This window comes from Mesoplodon densirostris, chromosome 5 (genome assembly GCF_025265405.1).
Source record: "Mesoplodon densirostris isolate mMesDen1 chromosome 5, mMesDen1 primary haplotype, whole genome shotgun sequence".
NCBI classification, from domain to species: domain Eukaryota; kingdom Metazoa; phylum Chordata; class Mammalia; order Artiodactyla; family Ziphiidae; genus Mesoplodon; species Mesoplodon densirostris.
Window position 1 is genome coordinate 122,407,226 of NC_082665.1, and position 17,033 is coordinate 122,424,258.

The 17,033-nt window shown below is 48.7% G+C and overlaps 1 protein-coding gene across 2 annotated transcripts in view; it reads right to left on the minus strand.

The window, feature by feature from the left end:
• The window catches only part of COLQ (collagen like tail subunit of asymmetric acetylcholinesterase), a 64,292-nt gene that overhangs the window by 34,637 nt on the left and 12,622 nt on the right, over positions 1-17,033 (minus strand). The window lies entirely within an intron of this gene.

Sequence of the window (17,033 nt, forward strand, 5' to 3'; positions counted from 1 at the left end):
CTCTCTTCCCCTCTCCTTCCCCTCCCTCCAGTCTCTCCTCTCCCCACTCCCACCTCCTCTCTCTCCCCCTCCCCCTCCTCTTCTCCCCCTCTCCTCTCTTATGCTTCCTTCTGTGCATCTGTTCACCCTGTCTTTTTTTAATTTCCTCTTTGATTTCTTCAGTGATCCATTGGTTGTTCAGCAGCATATTGTTTAGCTTCCACATGTTTGTGTTTTTTACAGTTTTTTTCTTGTAGTTGATTTCTAATCTCATAGTGTTGTGGTCAGAAAAGATGCTTGATATGATTTCAATTTTCTTAAATTTACCAAGGCTTCCTTTGTGGCACAGCGTGTGATCAATCCTGGAGAATGTTTCATGTGCACTTGAGAAGAATGTGTATTCTGTGGCTTTTGGGTAGAGGGCTCAATAAATATCAATCAGGTCCAGCTGGTCTAATGTGTCATTTAAGGCCTATGTTTCCTTATTGATCTTCTGTCTGGATGATCTGTCCATTGATGAAAGTGGGGTGTTAAAGTCCCCCACTATTATTGTGTTACTATTGATTTCTCATTTTATGGCTGTTAGTATTTGGCTCATATATTGGGGTGCTCCTATGTTGGGTGCATATATATTTACAATTGTTATATCTTCTTCTTGGATTGATCCCTTGATCATTATGCAGTGTCCCTCTTTGTCTCTTGTAACAGTCTTTATTTTAAAGTCTATTTTGTCTGATATGAGTATTGCTATTCCAGCTTTCTTTTGATTTCCATTTGCATGGAATATCTTTTTCCAGCCCCTCACTTTCAGTCTGTATGTGTCCCTAGATCTGAAGTGGGTCTCTTGTAGACAGCATATATACAGGTCTTATTTTTGTATCCATTCAGCCAGTCTATCTATGTCTTTTGGTTGGAGCATATAATCCATTTACATTTAAGGTAATTATCGATATGTATGTTCCTATTGCCATTTTCTTAATTGTTTTGGATTTGTTTTTGCAGGTCCTTTTCCTTCCCTTCCTCTTTTGTTCTCTTCTCTTGTGATTTGATGACTAACTTTAATGTTGTGTTTGGATTCCTTTTTCCTTTTTGTGTGCGTACCTATTGTAGATTTTTGGTTTGCAGTTACCATGAGGCTTTGATATAGCAGTCTGTATATAAACAAGATTGTTTTAAGTTGCTGGTCTTTTAATTTCAAATGCATTTCCAGTATCCTGCACTCGTACTCTCCCTTCTCACGATTGCTGGTTTTGATAGCATATTTGTGCGCAGATGATTTCCTGCTTTTACTTTATGTTTGCCTTTACTGTTGAGCTTTTCCATTTGTAATTTTCTTGTTTCTAGTCATGGCCTTTTCTTTTCTACTTAGAGAAGATCATTTAGCATTTGGTGCAAAGCTGATCTGGTGGTGGTGAATTCTCTTAGCTTTTGCTTGTCTGTAAAGCTTTTGATTTCTCCGTCGAATCTGAATGAGAGCCTTGCTGAATAGAGAATTCTTGGTTGTAGGTCCTAGCCTTTCATCACTTTAAATATATTGTGCCCCTCCCTTCTGACCTGCAGAGCTTCTGCTGAGAAATCAGCTGATAACCTTATGGGAGTTCCCTTGTATGTTATCTGTTGCTTTTCCCTTATTGCTTTTAATATTTTTTCTTGGTCTTTAATTTTTGTCAGTTTGACTACTATGTGTCGTGGCATGTTCCTCCTTGGGTTTATCCTGTCTGGGACTCCCTGCACTTCCTGAACTTGGGTGACTGTTTCCTGTCCCATGTTAGGGAAGTTTTCAGCTATTACTCTTCAAATATTTTCTCAGGTCTTTTTTCTCTCTCTTCTCCTTCTAGGACCTCTATAATGCAAATGTTGGTACATTTAATGTTGTCCCAGAGGTCTCTTAGACTGTCTTCATTTCCTTTCATTCTTTTTTCCTTTATTCTGTTCTGTGGCAGTGAATTCCACCATTCTGTCTTGCAGCTCACTTATCCGTTCTTCTGCCTCAGTTACTCTGCTACTGATTCCTCTTAGTGTATTTTTCATTTCAGTTATTGTATTGTTCATCTCTGTTTGTTTGTTCTTTAGTTCTTCTAGGTCTTTGTTAAACATTTCTTGCATCTTCTCAATCTGTGCCTCCATTCTTTTTCTGAGATCTTGGATCATCTTCAGTATTGTTACTCTGAATTCTTTTTCTGGCAGATTGCCTATCTCCACTTACTTATTTGTTCTTCTGGGGTTTTATCTTCTTCCTTCATCTGGGACATATTCCTCTGCTGTTTCATTCTGTCTGACTTTTTGTGATTGTGGTTTCTGCTCTGCAAGCTCACAGGTTGTAGTTCTTCTTGTTTCTGCTGTCTGCCCACTGGTGGACGAGGCTATCCAAGAGGCTTGTGCAGGCTTCCTGATGCGAGGGGCTGGTTCCTGCCCACTGGTGGGTGGAGCTGGGTCTTGTCCCTCTGGTGGGCAGGGCTGTGCTCAGGACGACTTTAAGCAGCCTGTCGGCTGATGGGTGGGCCTGTGTTCTCACCCTGTTGGTTGTCTGGCCTGAGGCATTCCAGCACTGGGGCCTATAGGCTGTTGGGTGGGGCTAGGTCTTGGGGAGGAAATGGCAGCCTCCAGGAGGGTTCACGCCAATGAGTACATGCCAGAGCTGCTGCTTCCAGTGCCTTTGTCCCCACAGTGAGTCCCAGCTGCCCCACGCCTCCACAGGAGACCCTCCAATACTAGCAGGTAGGTCTGTCCCAGTCTCTTATGAGGTCACTGCTTTTTCCCCTGGGTTCTGGTGGACACGTGACCTTGTGTGCCCTCCAAGAGTGGAGTTTCCATTTCCCCCAGCCCTGTGGAAGTCCTGTAATCAAATCCCATTGGCCTTCAGAGCCAGATTCTCTGGGGGCTCCTCCTCCCATTGCCAGACCCCCAGGCTGGGAAGCCGGACATGGGCCTCAGAACTTTCACTGCTGTGGGAGAACTGCTGTGGTATAATTGTTTTCCAGTTTGTGGGTCGCCCACCCAGTGGGTATGGGATTTGATTTTATTGTGATTGCGCCCCTCTTACCATCTTATTGTGGCTTCTTCTTTGTCTTTGGATGTAGGGTATTTTTTTGGTAGGTTCCAGCGGTTTTTTTGTCAATGGTTGTTCAGTTGTGATTTCGGTGTTTTTGTAAGAAGGGGTGAGCTCACGTCCTTCTACTCTGCCATCTTGCTGGCCGTAACTAAGGAGTCCTCAGGCAGATGGCTTCTGGCAGGGCTGTACCTGGAATTCAATGACATCAGCAGGAATCGTCTCTCCCGACCTCTCGGCTCTGCTTACTGGTGTCATCCTCACTCAGGTGGCTCTGCCTTTATTTTATGACAGCAAGATGGGCACTAACTGCCACAGGCTGACCCACCCTGTCTTTTTTTGCATCTTCACTCCCCCATCACTGCATGATGGCTGACCCAGTCTCACCTCAAATCTTTTGCCTCCAGCATCTGTTTTGCCTGGAACATCCCTTTGTGGCTCTTGTTTCAAATATCCATGAGGGGACTCTGATGGCCCTACACATTTTTTCCAGCCAAGTGACAGGTCCTTGGGGTGGCTGTGCAGACCCACCCGGGACCAGGCCCAATCTTCAGCAGCATCTCAGTGTGTTGCCAGCTCCACTGAGGCTATGGGAGAAGGTTCTCTGGAAGGGAGCAAGGGCAGGCAGACCCTCTAGATAAGTTAAATAGAGCACAGAAGCAAGAAGTTTTAAGGTGTAGGTCTAATGGGAGAGGAGAATCTGGCAAGAAGAGCATAAGTGAGGAAGGCTGGAAAGTTAGTTTGGGGCTAGATCGTGCAGTTTTGGATTCCCCACCAAAGGGTTTGGGCTTTATTCAAAATGTAGTAGGGGGGCTTCCCTGGTGGCACAGTGGTTAAGAATCCGCCTGCTGGTGCAGGGGACACGGGTTCAAGCCCTGGTCCGGAAAGATCCCACATGCCGTGGAGCAGCTAAGCCCGCGTGCCACAACTACTGAGCCTGCGCTCTAGAGCCTGTGCTCCGCAACAAGAGAAGCCACCACAATGAGAAGCCCGTGCACCGCAATGAAGAGTAGCCCCCACTCGCCAAAACTAGAGAAAGCTCACGCACAGCAACGAAGACCCAATGCAACCAAAAATAAATAAATAGATAAGAGGGTTAACATAAACTTAAAAAAAAATGTAGTAGGGAGCCACAGAAGGTGCTGAGTGAAGGAGTAATAGGATCAACACGGTGCTGGGAAAGACGGTGTAGGGGCAAGGTGGGCAAGGAGAGCTCAGAGAACGGCAGGCAGCAAGCAGGCTGCAGGCTGGCTGTGGAGATATCCTATGAGGGCCTGCGCTGGTATGGAAGCAGTGAGGGCCGGAAGGAAGGGGCCATGCAAACATCCTGGGGAGAAAGAAACTGGGGGTCAGTGCACTGCAGGGGTGAAAGAGGAGGAAGGAGCAGGGTGATTTTGATTTGCAGGGCACCTGGGACAACAGTGGTCAGAGTCTAAGATAGAATAGTCAGAGAAGGCACTGGTTGTGAGGAAAGCTTCCAGCTTTAGTGTGAGACATTTGTTCATCTGTGCTTGTGCTGTGCCAGGCACTGGACTAGGCCTTGTGGGGGCAGAGCGGTGCCTAAATGGGCCCCTGCCTGTAGGCAGCTGCCGCGCCCGCTGCTCAGGGCCCACTCTGCCCTCCCACACCCAGCCCCGTCCTGGAGACTCTTACTCTACAGCGAGAACTGTCAGGTTCACCCTCCACCAAGAAGCTTTCCTCGATTCCCAGGCCAAGACCGAGGGATCCTGCTATGCTTTCTCCGGGTTTACCCCATGTTAGCTCTATCCATGGGGTGTTTCTTTGTGCTCTTTGTGAGGATGGGCATCAGTTTTGATCCATAGGGTCTAGCACAGCACCTGGCATACACTGGATATTCCGAAAATGTTTGCTGAATTAATTTTTAAAATTTACTACATGCCAGGCACCATTTAAATGCTTCACACATATAAATTCGCCTAATCCTCAGAGCAACCCTGAGAGTTAAGTACTATTATTACCATGATCATCATCCCCATTTTACAGATCCAGTAGCTGAGGCAAAGAGGTGAAGCAACTTGCCCAAGGTCACACAACTAGTAAGCGACAGAGTCAGGATTTGAACTCTGGTTCCAGAGTCCTTTGTGTTGATCTGGACACTATGACTGCATGTGTGTGGAAATAAAGATCGGGAGCTAAGAAGAAGGCCAGGGGTTCCTGGAACAACCACCTGAGATAGAAAGTGCCTCATCGCCATGAGGGAGGACGCACACTAGGGGACCCATGGGCATCTCAGTAAGAGGCCGTGAGGAAGGATTTATTCTAGGAGTTGGGCTTTTGCTACGTGATGCTGGCGGGAGCTTATGGGGAAGCCAAGTCTGGCCTTGCTCTGGACTGGCTGCTGTCAGGACATGAGGGTTAGTCTATGACTTCATCTTTTTTTAAAAAAAAAATATATTTATTTATTTGTTTGTTTGGCTGTGTTGGGTCTTCATTGCTGCGCGTGGGCTTTCTCTAATTGCGGCGAGTGGGGGCTACTCTTCATTGCAGTGTGCGGGCTTCTCATTGCGCTGGCTTCTCTTGTTGCAGAGCCCAGGCTTTAGGTGCGTGGGTTTCAGTAGTTGCAGCACTCGGGCTCAGTAGTTGTGGCTCACGGGCTTAGTCGTTCTGCAGCATGTGGGATCTTCCCGGATCAGGGCTCGAACCCGTGTCCCCTGCGTTGGCAGGCAGATTTTTAACCCCTGGACCACCAGGGAAGTCCTGTGGCTACATCTTAATTCTCATCCAGAAGAAGAGGAGACAGGAGCTGTGGGCATAAAGCAGCAGCACAATTACCCACGTGAGCAAGGACAGAGGGCCCGCTGGCTGGGGGAGTCTTGTTGTGTCCGTGTCTGGCATGGTGACAGAGTAGCCTTGTTTTTATCTTGATCCATCATGGTCACAGAGTGGCCCCGTTGGCTGTCGTTCTGTGAGGCTGTTTGTGTCCAAGAAGAGGAGCCGCGGCAGAGCCGGAGGGCAGGCAGCCAGGTCGCTGTGTTGTTACAAGGCTTGACGTCAGCAGCAACGGCACTCCTCTCCCTGTTTCTCTCCTAGAGTGTAAGCTGCTGTGGCTGGCCTGGGGCAGGTGGGCAGCTCTCCACAGCCCTTCCCCGGCCCCAGCTGCAGCCTCTCCTCCGCCTCGGTTGGGCCTCAGCAAGGGCTGAGCTGTGGCTCTCCGCACAGCCTCTCCCAGCCAGGGGCACCCGGGGGGCGGCAGGTTCGTGTACCGAAAGCGCACTGCTCATCACTCCTGTTTCCAGACCACATAGGGCCCCGGTGCTTCCTGCAGTCCGCACCCTCTGCAACCTCCACTGATGAAAGACCCTGGCCCCTTAGAGCCGTCCCTCCTTCACTCCCTCCTGGAGGCTGGAGGTCCCTTAGGGAAGACACACGACCAGCTGCTCCTGCCGAGGCTACTGCATTGTCCACCCCTCCCCCTCCCTCTGTCCCCTCCCCCTCCCCCCACTTCATCTTCAGCAGGTGAGGACCATCTATTTCTGCCTGCCCCCCAGCTCCCTGGAGAGGTTTGTTTTTAGCGCCGTCTAGTTTATTTCCAGCTCATTCCAGCTCAGAATATTTCCATCAGGTGGACGTGTTTGGGAACAGCTTCCCCTCGCCTCTTCCTCCCAATCACCAAAACAGGCCTTCACATGTCTATTTTGGTGTCATCTGAGTGGCCTGCGGGTCTCTCCGGACTAGGCTGCCTCCGTGGAGTCGTGTCTGAGCTCGGGTCCAGCCTGGAAAGCCCCAGAGGCTCTGTTGTAATGGAAACAATCCTGTGTGTGTGTGTGTGTGTGTGTGTACACGGCGCCTGCAGAAACCTGGGTGCCCTAAGTGGCTCAGCCCCAGGCAGCTGCCTTGGAAATGCCAACCCCCATGGAGTTTCGGGACTGCCCGCCCTGACTTACAGACACAAAAGCCATTTTGTGTGTGGCCACTGCAGGGCCACATCACAGGTAGAAACAATGCTGAGTGTAATGCAGGCTTTTGGCAAACATTTGGGGTTTTCTTCTTTTTGCTGTTGTTGATGCTGTTTTTGCCCTTTGGACAAACTACGCACTTGAGTCTGGTGCATATCCTTGGAAAGTGATTCACTCTGACCTACTCTTGGAAACATAGGGACTTGGATCAAAGTGTGAGTCCAGGTGCAGGTGACCATGGGACCCGGCACGACTCCCTTCTTCAACCTGAGGCTCCCCATCTGCACCACAAGGAATTTGGCCCAAACCACCTCCAAAGTCCTTTTTTTACACATATGACCCCAGGATCACCCCTGTGTCCATCTGGGTCTCTCACTCACCAGACCAGCCCATCAGTAAGGCACTAGAGACAGCCTTTTCTGTTTCCGCCCCCTTTTTCTGCATCAAGCAGCAACCCCTCAAATCAAGCAAATGTGTCATTAGAAGGCAGCAAAGGAAAGACGTGACACACACATCCTGCCTTTGCAGGTTGGGAAAATTACAGGTGCAGCCATGCACTAACTGCTCCACAGCTGCTAGGGCTCATTACTTCCACCCCCTCCACTCTGGGCCTCCCCTGCCTGTTGGAACTTGCGCTCGCAAGAGCCCGAAGAGAGGAGAGGTGAGGGCACACGCTCGTAGCATCACTAAGGGTTCTGACCGTGAGTCAGATGGCTCAGCTACAACCAAGTTCTCAGCCTGACCAGCGGCAGTTTGCCTGGTTTTCCCCGATTCACAGATTCCAGAGAAGGCTGCACCTTACAACTTTCTTCACACCAACCCCACTCATACCATGTACACCTTGAGAAAAATATTCTGATCCTAGAGCTTGAAGGTATTTGAACGTCTCTGAAAAACCATGTTAGGAGTTTGCTGTCTTGCGATTTGACTGAGCAGGCCTGGGAGGCAGGGGAGGACACAGCCTACAGAGAAGACATTTGCCCCTGGGATGACAGTGAGCTGCATGACCCAGCCTGGAGCTGCCAGCCAGCCAGGAGAGAGATGGAGAGTGTCTTGGCCACCTGGTGCCAGGGTGGCCCCGGACCACAGAACACCATGCTACTTCAAAGCCAAGGGAGCAGCAGCTGCCAGCCTGCCACTCAAGGTCACAAGAGAGGCACACACCCACCCACCCACACCCACACACAGACACACACACACACACACGTGCGCCAAGATCCCCATCAACTCCAATGGCAAACCCCTTTACATTGCAATTCCAACACTGGCGGAGTTTAAAATTTAAAGGCTGCTGAAACCTCCAGAACAAGTTTGCTTTCCAAGAATCTTTTTTCCAAAACAACAAACACACGCACACTCACACAACACACCCAAGCAGCAAGCTGAGTAACAGAGCAGTCCTGAAATGGTGAGCAGGTGAGTACTGCTGAGGGATGGTCCCATCATCATGGGCAAGGCCCCGGCGGACTGGCGGGGGGACACCCACTGGAGGCTGGCTGAGATTTGTCATGCCCCCAGCGCTCCCAGCGCCTGGCCTGCTGGGCATTTGGGGTGGGAGTCGGACAATCCCTGCTTTGGTGTTGCTTCTGCCCCAGATGCCAGGGGTCCGGAGGCCAGTCCTGAGCTCCCAGGAGCAGGAACGGGAGGCAGAGCTCTGGCCTCTCAGGAGGATGCACTGGGGGTGGCTTGGGAGAGGAAGAGCTCCCCAGGGAGAGCCCAGGGGAGTAGGTGGGGCTGGAGCCCAGGATACTGATGCCCCTGCAGCAGAGGGGAAACGGAGGGTAACCCGTTAAACAGGCTGCTTTGCACTCTGGCAAGCCTCACAGGGCCATCCTCACTGTCACCCCAGCCGCCGTGGGAGTGGGGTGGGGGGAAGTCTGCCTGCCTCCGCTCCAGGGAATGTCACCACATCTATGCCAGTGCTGGCAACAAAGCTAAACTTAATTTTTAAAATATGTATTTATATATATATTTTCAAAGGGCCCATGAGGCAAACTTTTTTAGATGAAACTTCCCTGTAAAATGATTAAGTGACATATACCAGATACACGTGGAAATCTGACATTTTATAGGCACCCAATGCACAAGCATGCACACAAACATACAGAATATTCTAGATCATAAAAGCAGTAAGCACTGCTGTTGTAACCAGCTTAGTAAGGACCATGAGCTATAACAGGAGTTGGCAAACTTTTTCTGGAAAGGGCCGGATAGTGTTTTAGGCTCTACGGGCCTCATGGCCTCTGCTGCAACGCAACTCTGCCATGGTGCATGAAAGCAGCATAGACAACACAGGTAGGAATGCGTGTGGCCGTGTTGCAATGAAACTTTCTTTACAAAAATAGGAGGCAAGCTGGATTTGGCCCCCAGGCTTTAGTTTGCTGACCACTGAGCTACAACCTTCAAAAGAAAGGATACTTCTTGTATTCATTCATTCATCTGCTGTTTCATTCCTTCAGAAATACACAGTGAGTGAGTGCCAAATGTCTGCAAGACACAATGACTAGACACAGTCCCTGCCCTCAGAACGTCTCAGTCAGTGTTGTGGAAAGAGTACAAGCCCTAGAGTCAGGCAAACTTGGGCTGCAGCCCTGCTTTTGCCACTTACTGGCTATCTGAACTTGAGGAAGTTACTCACTCTCTCAGAGTCTCGGCTTACTTACCTGTCGAGTGGATATGGCGAAACTCACCTAGCTCATTCGTTGTAAGGATTAGAGCAAGGCTTTTGGAGTTCCTAGCACAGAATAGGGGCTCTTTTATCAACATTTTCATAGATAACTTGTACGAGGTGGAAAAATAAAAGTGGCTAACATGGGGCTGGGGTGTCTGGAGGGATTTACAAGAAGAAGTGATGGGTACCAGTTGGGGCAGGGGATACAAGTGAGAAATCAGGGAAAGCTTCCTGGAAGAGGTGGCATTTGAGCTGTGCTTTGAAAGTAGAGAAGATCTGCTGGGGAACTTCCCTGGTGGTCCAGTGGGTAAGACTCCACACTCCCAGTGCAGAGGGCCTGGGTTCGAGCCCTGCTTGGGGAACTAGAGACCACATGCATGCCACAACTAAATGCTGCAACTAAGAGTTCACATGCCTCAACTAAGAAGTCCTCATGCTGTGGCTAAAAAATCCCGCATGTCACAACTAAGACCCAGTGCAGCCTAAATACATACATACATACATACATACATACATACATACATAAATATTAAAAAGTATATATATCTGCTGTTACCATGATGGGAGGAATGAGGGAGGAGAGGGTTAGGCTCTGTTCCTTCTCTGGAGCATTTCCCTCTGTTCGCAGAAACATCAGGGAAGACGGCACAGAGGGCACGGAGTCCTGAAACCCAGCCCAGGGCAGAAAGGTCTTCTGCATCACATTTACCCAGATCCCCCGGTGCCAGGGCCTGTTCCTGCAGCTCTTCAATTTTTCAAGCCTCATTTCAAAAACCCTTAGAGACGGAAGTTTTGCCATTTTAAGCACCTGAAGCATTTATTTTTTTACCATTCCACATCAAACTTCTCCTCAAAAGGTTTACACAAGTAAACCACTCAGCTATACTTTGTTTCCTGATTGTCCAAACGAAGGTGGCTGACTAGAGGATCACTGAGGTCCTGTCCAGCCCTGCAGGTGTCCGCGTCTCTCCTCCCAACCTAATGTCTCAGGCTCACCAATGTCTCTTTCTGTCTCCCTCCTTCTGCAACTCTCTTTCCTGCCTTGATCCCATTCTCTCTCTGTCTCGCTGTCTCTAACTTGGTCTCATTCTCTGTCTCCGTCTCTCCGGGCACTAGCAGTTGAATTTCCTTAAGTCCAATGCCTGGAGGTGTGCTCACTGACTAACTGCCCCTCAGCCAAGCGTGCCAGCTTGAGATCAGAAGGCCTGGTCTCCAGTCCTGTGTGGCCAGTAACTTGCGGCGTGACCTTGGAGAACTCACATCCGTGCTGGGTGTTGGTTTTCCCAAATGTAAATGGGAGCGTTGGACTGGATGCGCTCTAAGCCCATTCCAGCCCCGGCTTCTCCCAGGAGAGATGGCTCCTGAGACTCTCCTCTCTTCTCCCCTGGAGAGCAGTCCTTGCCCTCGACGCAGCCTCTTGTTGGCCCAAGCACTAGCTCACCCAGCAGAGCTGCCTGCAAAATCTAATTCATAGTAAAAGTTTCCGGGGCCTTCTTGCAGCTGTCAGCAGGTGTCATATTCACAGTATTTTGTCTTAATCGCAGCTCTGGAATTCATCACCCAGGCCAGAAGACCTTTCTGGAATACTGCCTCCCAGGCACCAGGCCAACAACCCTGTCCCCACTGCTGCCACATGCAGGCCTGTTTCCTGATGAGCCCCCAAAGTGGAGTCTGCTTTCCATCTTCCCCTGGCCGTGTCTCCCACCCCTGCTGCCCAGAGAGGCTGTGTGGCCTGGCTAACTTGGCACCCTTCCCAAGGACTCAGACTCCCCAGAAGTAGGCTGGAGGACCTGGGGTCTGTCTTCTCACTGCCAGACATGCTCTCCTTGACCAAACTTTGGTCAGGCTCTGAACCAGGCCCCCATCTTGGGCTTCCTTGCTGAGTCCAGTTTTAGCAAGAAGCCTGCTAAGTCAGTTTAGAGAGAATCGCCACCCTTGAGATCTGTTCACCCTTGATATCTGATCAAATTCCTCATCTCCCCCACCCCTGATTCCTTATCACCTGGCCTGCCTTCAGCAAGAATCCTGTTAAGTGGCTTTAGCAAGATCCCCCTACCCTTGAGGTCTCTTGGTAATTTTCCATCTACCAACCCCTCGATCTGCTCCTTGACTACAAATCCCCACTTGATCCTGTTCAATTCAGAATTGAGCCCAATCTCTCTCCCCTCTTGAGAGAGTCTTGCCACCCACGGCAATAGTCTCCATCAAGGTCTCCCTTACTCTTTCAACAAGCATCAGAATTGGGCTTCCCTGGTGGTGCAGTGGTTGAGAGTCTGCCCGCTAATGCAGGGGACATGGGTTCAAGCCCTGGTCTGGGAGGATCCCACATGCCATGGAACAACTGGGCCCATGAGCCACAACTACTGAGCCTGAGCGTCTGGAGCCTGTGCTCCGCGACAAGAGAGGCCACGATAGTGAGAGGCGTGCACACCGCGATGAAGAGTGGCCCCCACTTGCCACAACTAGAGAAAGCCCTCGCACAGAAATGAAGACCCAACACAGCAAAAATAAATAAATATCCTTCTTAAAAAACAAAAAAAAACAAACATCAGAATCATTTTTTCTTTGACACAGATCCAGTGTTTTGTCCACAGCAGAGCCCTGTAACAGATCCTACTTCAGCCCACAAACACTTATTGAACACGTACTATGTGTCCAGCCCTTGCTATGCCACCAGGACAGAGAGACAAAAACGCCCACGGTCTAGCCTCTGGAGGGCAAAGAGTTTTCATATCATCTGCTAATGCCAACGATGGGTGCAGATTTCCTGGAACACTGTGTTGAGAAGAACTCTGAGGAAAGAGGGTCACGACTTATGGGTATTGCCTCCCAGAGATGAGAGGAAGGAGTGGCATCTGTGCTGCTTACTTGCTGGGCCTTGTTTAGCAAAATCCATGAAACAATGACAACACCGGACTCAGCACAGCCCACGCATTATCGCCCTGAATCCTCAGAGAACGATTACCCTCAATTTACAGAGGAGAAATCTGTAAATTTCAGATTGGTCCAGGCCACACGGCTAGGACTGGGGTCAGAGTTCAACAGGACTCTCGTGCAGCCCTGGGAGAAGGTGGCCTTCTGGTGGCCGCTTCCCCAGCCCCGGGGATGGCTCCCTGTCAGACTGCCCTCCCCGCTCCTGCTGCTTTCCCTGCTCTTGTGGGCCAGGCAGCTGCCCTCCAACCTGGCCCTTCCCTGGTGGCTGGCTCTCTCTACTCTTAACCCCCAGCCGCTGACTTTACATCCCAGGACCTCCTCGGAGTTGGGGCTGTGAGGAGAAGGCTGGGACTCCCCCAGAATGTGTGCTCCCCGCCACCCCATAGGCCAGAGCTATCCCTGAGAAGCAGTGGCACTGCCCAGCTCCCCCGCAATGAGGGAGCTATGGTTCTGAACCACCTATGGTTCTGCCTGGATGCAGGAGACTCCAGCCCTGGGCAATGCTGGAGCCAGGATGGAAAGGGCCTGCGTCTCTGGATGTCAGTGAGGAGGCTGGTCACCCCCAACCAGGGCCACTGGACTCTTGGGCGAGCAGAAAATGAATTTTTACTAGACAAAGTCACGGACATATTGGCGTTTGTTTGTCACAGCAGGTGGCATTACACCAATGGGGGGTGAAGCACCAGCCACAGGAACACTCGTGAGCATCCGGTACCCTTCCCTGGTCCCCACAGCCACTGCACGCGGTGATATCAGTATCATCAGCCTCACCTCCAGATGACGGTCAAGATCTAAGGATGCGCCTGAGGTCACACACAGCTGGTAGGTAGTTGGCCAGATGTCTTGAATTGAAGACATCAGCTGAATCCAGATGTCTGACCCTGGAGACTTCTGGAGGTGACCAGCACAAAGTGGTGACCTTGCCCCACACCCTCACCAGCCAGCGAGAATGAGCAGGGAACCTCAGACAAATGCAGGTGTGTCCCAGCCAGCTGGGCTTGGAGGCGTTTCCAACACCCAGTCCCATGTCTTTCTAACCAAACCTCATGATCACTCATCTTCGGGTCCTAGTTTCCTGGTTGGTAAACGCAGTCCGACCTCCCTGACTATCCTGGCCGCAGAGAGGGTTCAGTCATGTGTGCATTTACTTTCTCTGTTGAATAGTTTACTCTTCAAGGTGAGCAAGGGATCTGCAACTCATTTTGAAATTCATCGAATAAAATAAGGTGGATAAACAGATAGAGGATAGAGTAAATATAACAAAGTGATAACGACTGCAGAATCTATGTGCTGGGTGTATTTGTTTGCTAGGGCTGCCATAGCAAAGTACCTGGGCAGCTGAAATAACAGAAATACATTTTTTGCAGTTTGGGAAGCTAGACGTCCAAGACGAAGGTATCGGAAGGTTTGGTTTCTCCCAAGGCTTCTCTCCTTGGCTTGCAGATGGCTACCTTCTCCCTGTGTCCTCACATGGCATTTGCTCTTTTTAAGCATCCCCGGTGTCTCTTTGTGTGTCCAGATCTCCTCTTCTTATAAGGACACCAGTCACATTGGACCAGAGCCACTGCTATGGCCTCACTTAACCTTAGTCACCTCTCTAAAGGCCTATCTCCAAATACAGTCACATGCTGAGGTATTGGGGGTTGGGACTCCAATATATGCATTTTGGGGGAGGGGGGAGATGCAAGGCAGCCCATAACAGTAGGCATACTGGTGTTCCCTGGACAACTCTTTCCACTTTTTTTTGAATGTTTGGGATTTTCCCTAATAAAAAAGAATAAACTTAAAAAAATTTAAGTAGGCAACAGAGAACCAGAAGTTACCTCCACGGGGTTAGGATTGGGGGTGGACCATCCAACACCCTTGCTAGCAAATATCTGGGCGCTCTGGAGCTGCACACAGAACCAGGACACCAGTGTCGCCTGGAGGAGCCTGTAGCCATTAATCAGGAGACCTTGAGCAAGTAACCAAACCCTCAGGAAAGACATGAGGTGGACATCCCCTTCCACACCCCACACCCCCGATAAGGCTGCCCAAGCCACAAGGATGAAGGAAAATCACCTCACACTGGCCATTAATTTGTAGTAAGTCATGTATCAGAAGTGACTGCCTTGTGCGTAGATCTAAGGAGACAAACCCATCTCTCCTTCCTCCCACAAGAGAATTTTTTGGATGTTATCTAAAGGAAGGCATCTGCTTTTCTGAGTTCAAGTTCTAATTTGACCAAATGGTATGTGGTAAATGGAGAGGAAGAAGGAGGCAATGTTATTAGGAGCTGAGGGAACATCAAGAAACCTCCTCAGGGCTGGCTGTGCCTTGGCTCTGAATTTGATTATGGCGGCCAGGATAAATCAGTGAGTCCTATTAACTCTTCTGCTTTGGCTTGATGGGGGAGGCCAAGTTTCTAGAGTTATTCGGGAGATCTGGCCACAGGTCAGAGATGAAACCCTCCAGCTGCATTGAGCCCAAAGGGTCGGCTGTTTCAAACATGTGCTGACAACTGGGGCTGAGTGGAAAGACCCTGTATTTCCACCAGCTCTACGGACACTTATGATTCAAAACCATGTGGCTCACTTAGCCCTTTCCCTAGAGCCTCCATCCCTGCCCCATCACCTCCAGTAATTGTTATCCAAGGGTCTACAGCAGGTGGGGAAGAGGGAAGCAGGGTCCCTGGGTGCCCGTGGCTGCCCATTGGCACAGTGAACACTTCTACCCATTGGTCTCATGAGTCACTGAAGTCCCTGGATTCCAGAAAGTGGGGGACCTTGGGTTGACCCCCTTGAACTCAACTGAGCAATAGAGCTTACTGACTGAACAAGTTGGCAAAAGGAACCTTATAAACACCGCTATAATTACGTGATTCTACCATTCTGGAAAGTCTCTGAGATCTCAATTCCCTTTGCTAATTTGGGTCTAACGGACTTTTAAAGACAGAAAAATCCCATCCTGTGCTCCAGATGAGAGGCTCTGTTTTGTATGTATATACGGGATTTTGTCTACTTCTTTAGAAAAGGTAATACATTCATGTGATTCAAAATTCAAAAAGTATAAATGCGTATACTTGAAAACTCTCCTACCCTGTCCCAGTTCCAATTATTTATTATCAATTAGCCTCCTGTGTATTCTTCCATGAATATTTTCTGCATACAGAAGCAAATAAGTAGGTATAATATTTCCCTCTCTTGCTCAAACGGTTACCTATAATATAATACTATACCTGCGATATTTCACAGTATTTCTAAGAGTATTCTGTATTACTGCATAAAATGCATACACATTCTTTCCTATGGCTATGCAATATTCCTTCATTTGGAAGAACCATAATTTGTTCACCCTGCCCTGTACTAATGTGCATTTGGGTGATTTGCAAACATTTGTTGATATAAACAATGGTACACCAAAAATTTATATGGAATTATAACAGAGCCAGAATTGCTAGAGCAGTCCTGAGGAAAAAAAACAAAGCAGGAGGCATAACTCTCCCAGACTTCAGACAATACTACAAAGCTACAGTAATCTAAACAGTGTGGAGTTGGTACAAAAACAGGCATAACGATAAACATAACAGAATAGAGAACCCAGAAATAAACCCACACACCTACAGTCAATTAATCTTCGACAAAGGAGGCAAGAATATAAAACGGGAAAAAGACAGTCTCTTCAACAAGTGGTGCTGGGAAAGTTGGACAGCTGCATGTAAATCAATGAAGTTAGAACACACCCTCACACCCTACAAAAATAAACTCAAAATGGCTTAAAGACTTAAACATAATACACGACAGCATAAAACTCCTAGAAGAGGACATAGGCAAAACATTCTCTGACATAAATTGTACCAATGTTTTCTTAGGTCAGTCTCCCAAGGCAATAGAAATAAAAACAAAAATAAACAAATGGGACTTAATCAAACTTACAAGATTTTGCACAGCAAAGGAAACCATAAAAAAAAAAAAAGAAAAGACAACCTATGGAATGGGAGAAAATATTTGCAAATGATGCTACAGACAAGTGCTTAATCTCCAAAATACACAAACAGCTGATACAACTCAACAACAACAAAAAAACAAACAGCCCAATCGAAAAATGGGCAGAAGACCTTAATACACATTTCTCCAAAGAAGACATACAAATGGCCAAGAGGCACATGAAAAGCTGCTCAACATCACTAATCATTAGAGAAATGAAAATCAAAACTACAATGAGGTACCACCCCACACCAGTGAGAATAGCCATCATTTAAAAGTCTACAAATAGCAAATGCTGGAGAGGGTATGGAGAAAAGGGAACCCTACTACACTATTGGTGGGAATGTAAGTTGGTATAGCTACTATGGAGAACACTATGGAGGTGCCTCAGAAAATTAAAAATAGAATTACCATATGATCCAGCAATCCCACTCCTGGGAATATACCCAGACAAAACTATAATTCAAAAAGATATATGCACCCCTCTGTTCATAGCAGCACTATTCACAATAGCCAAG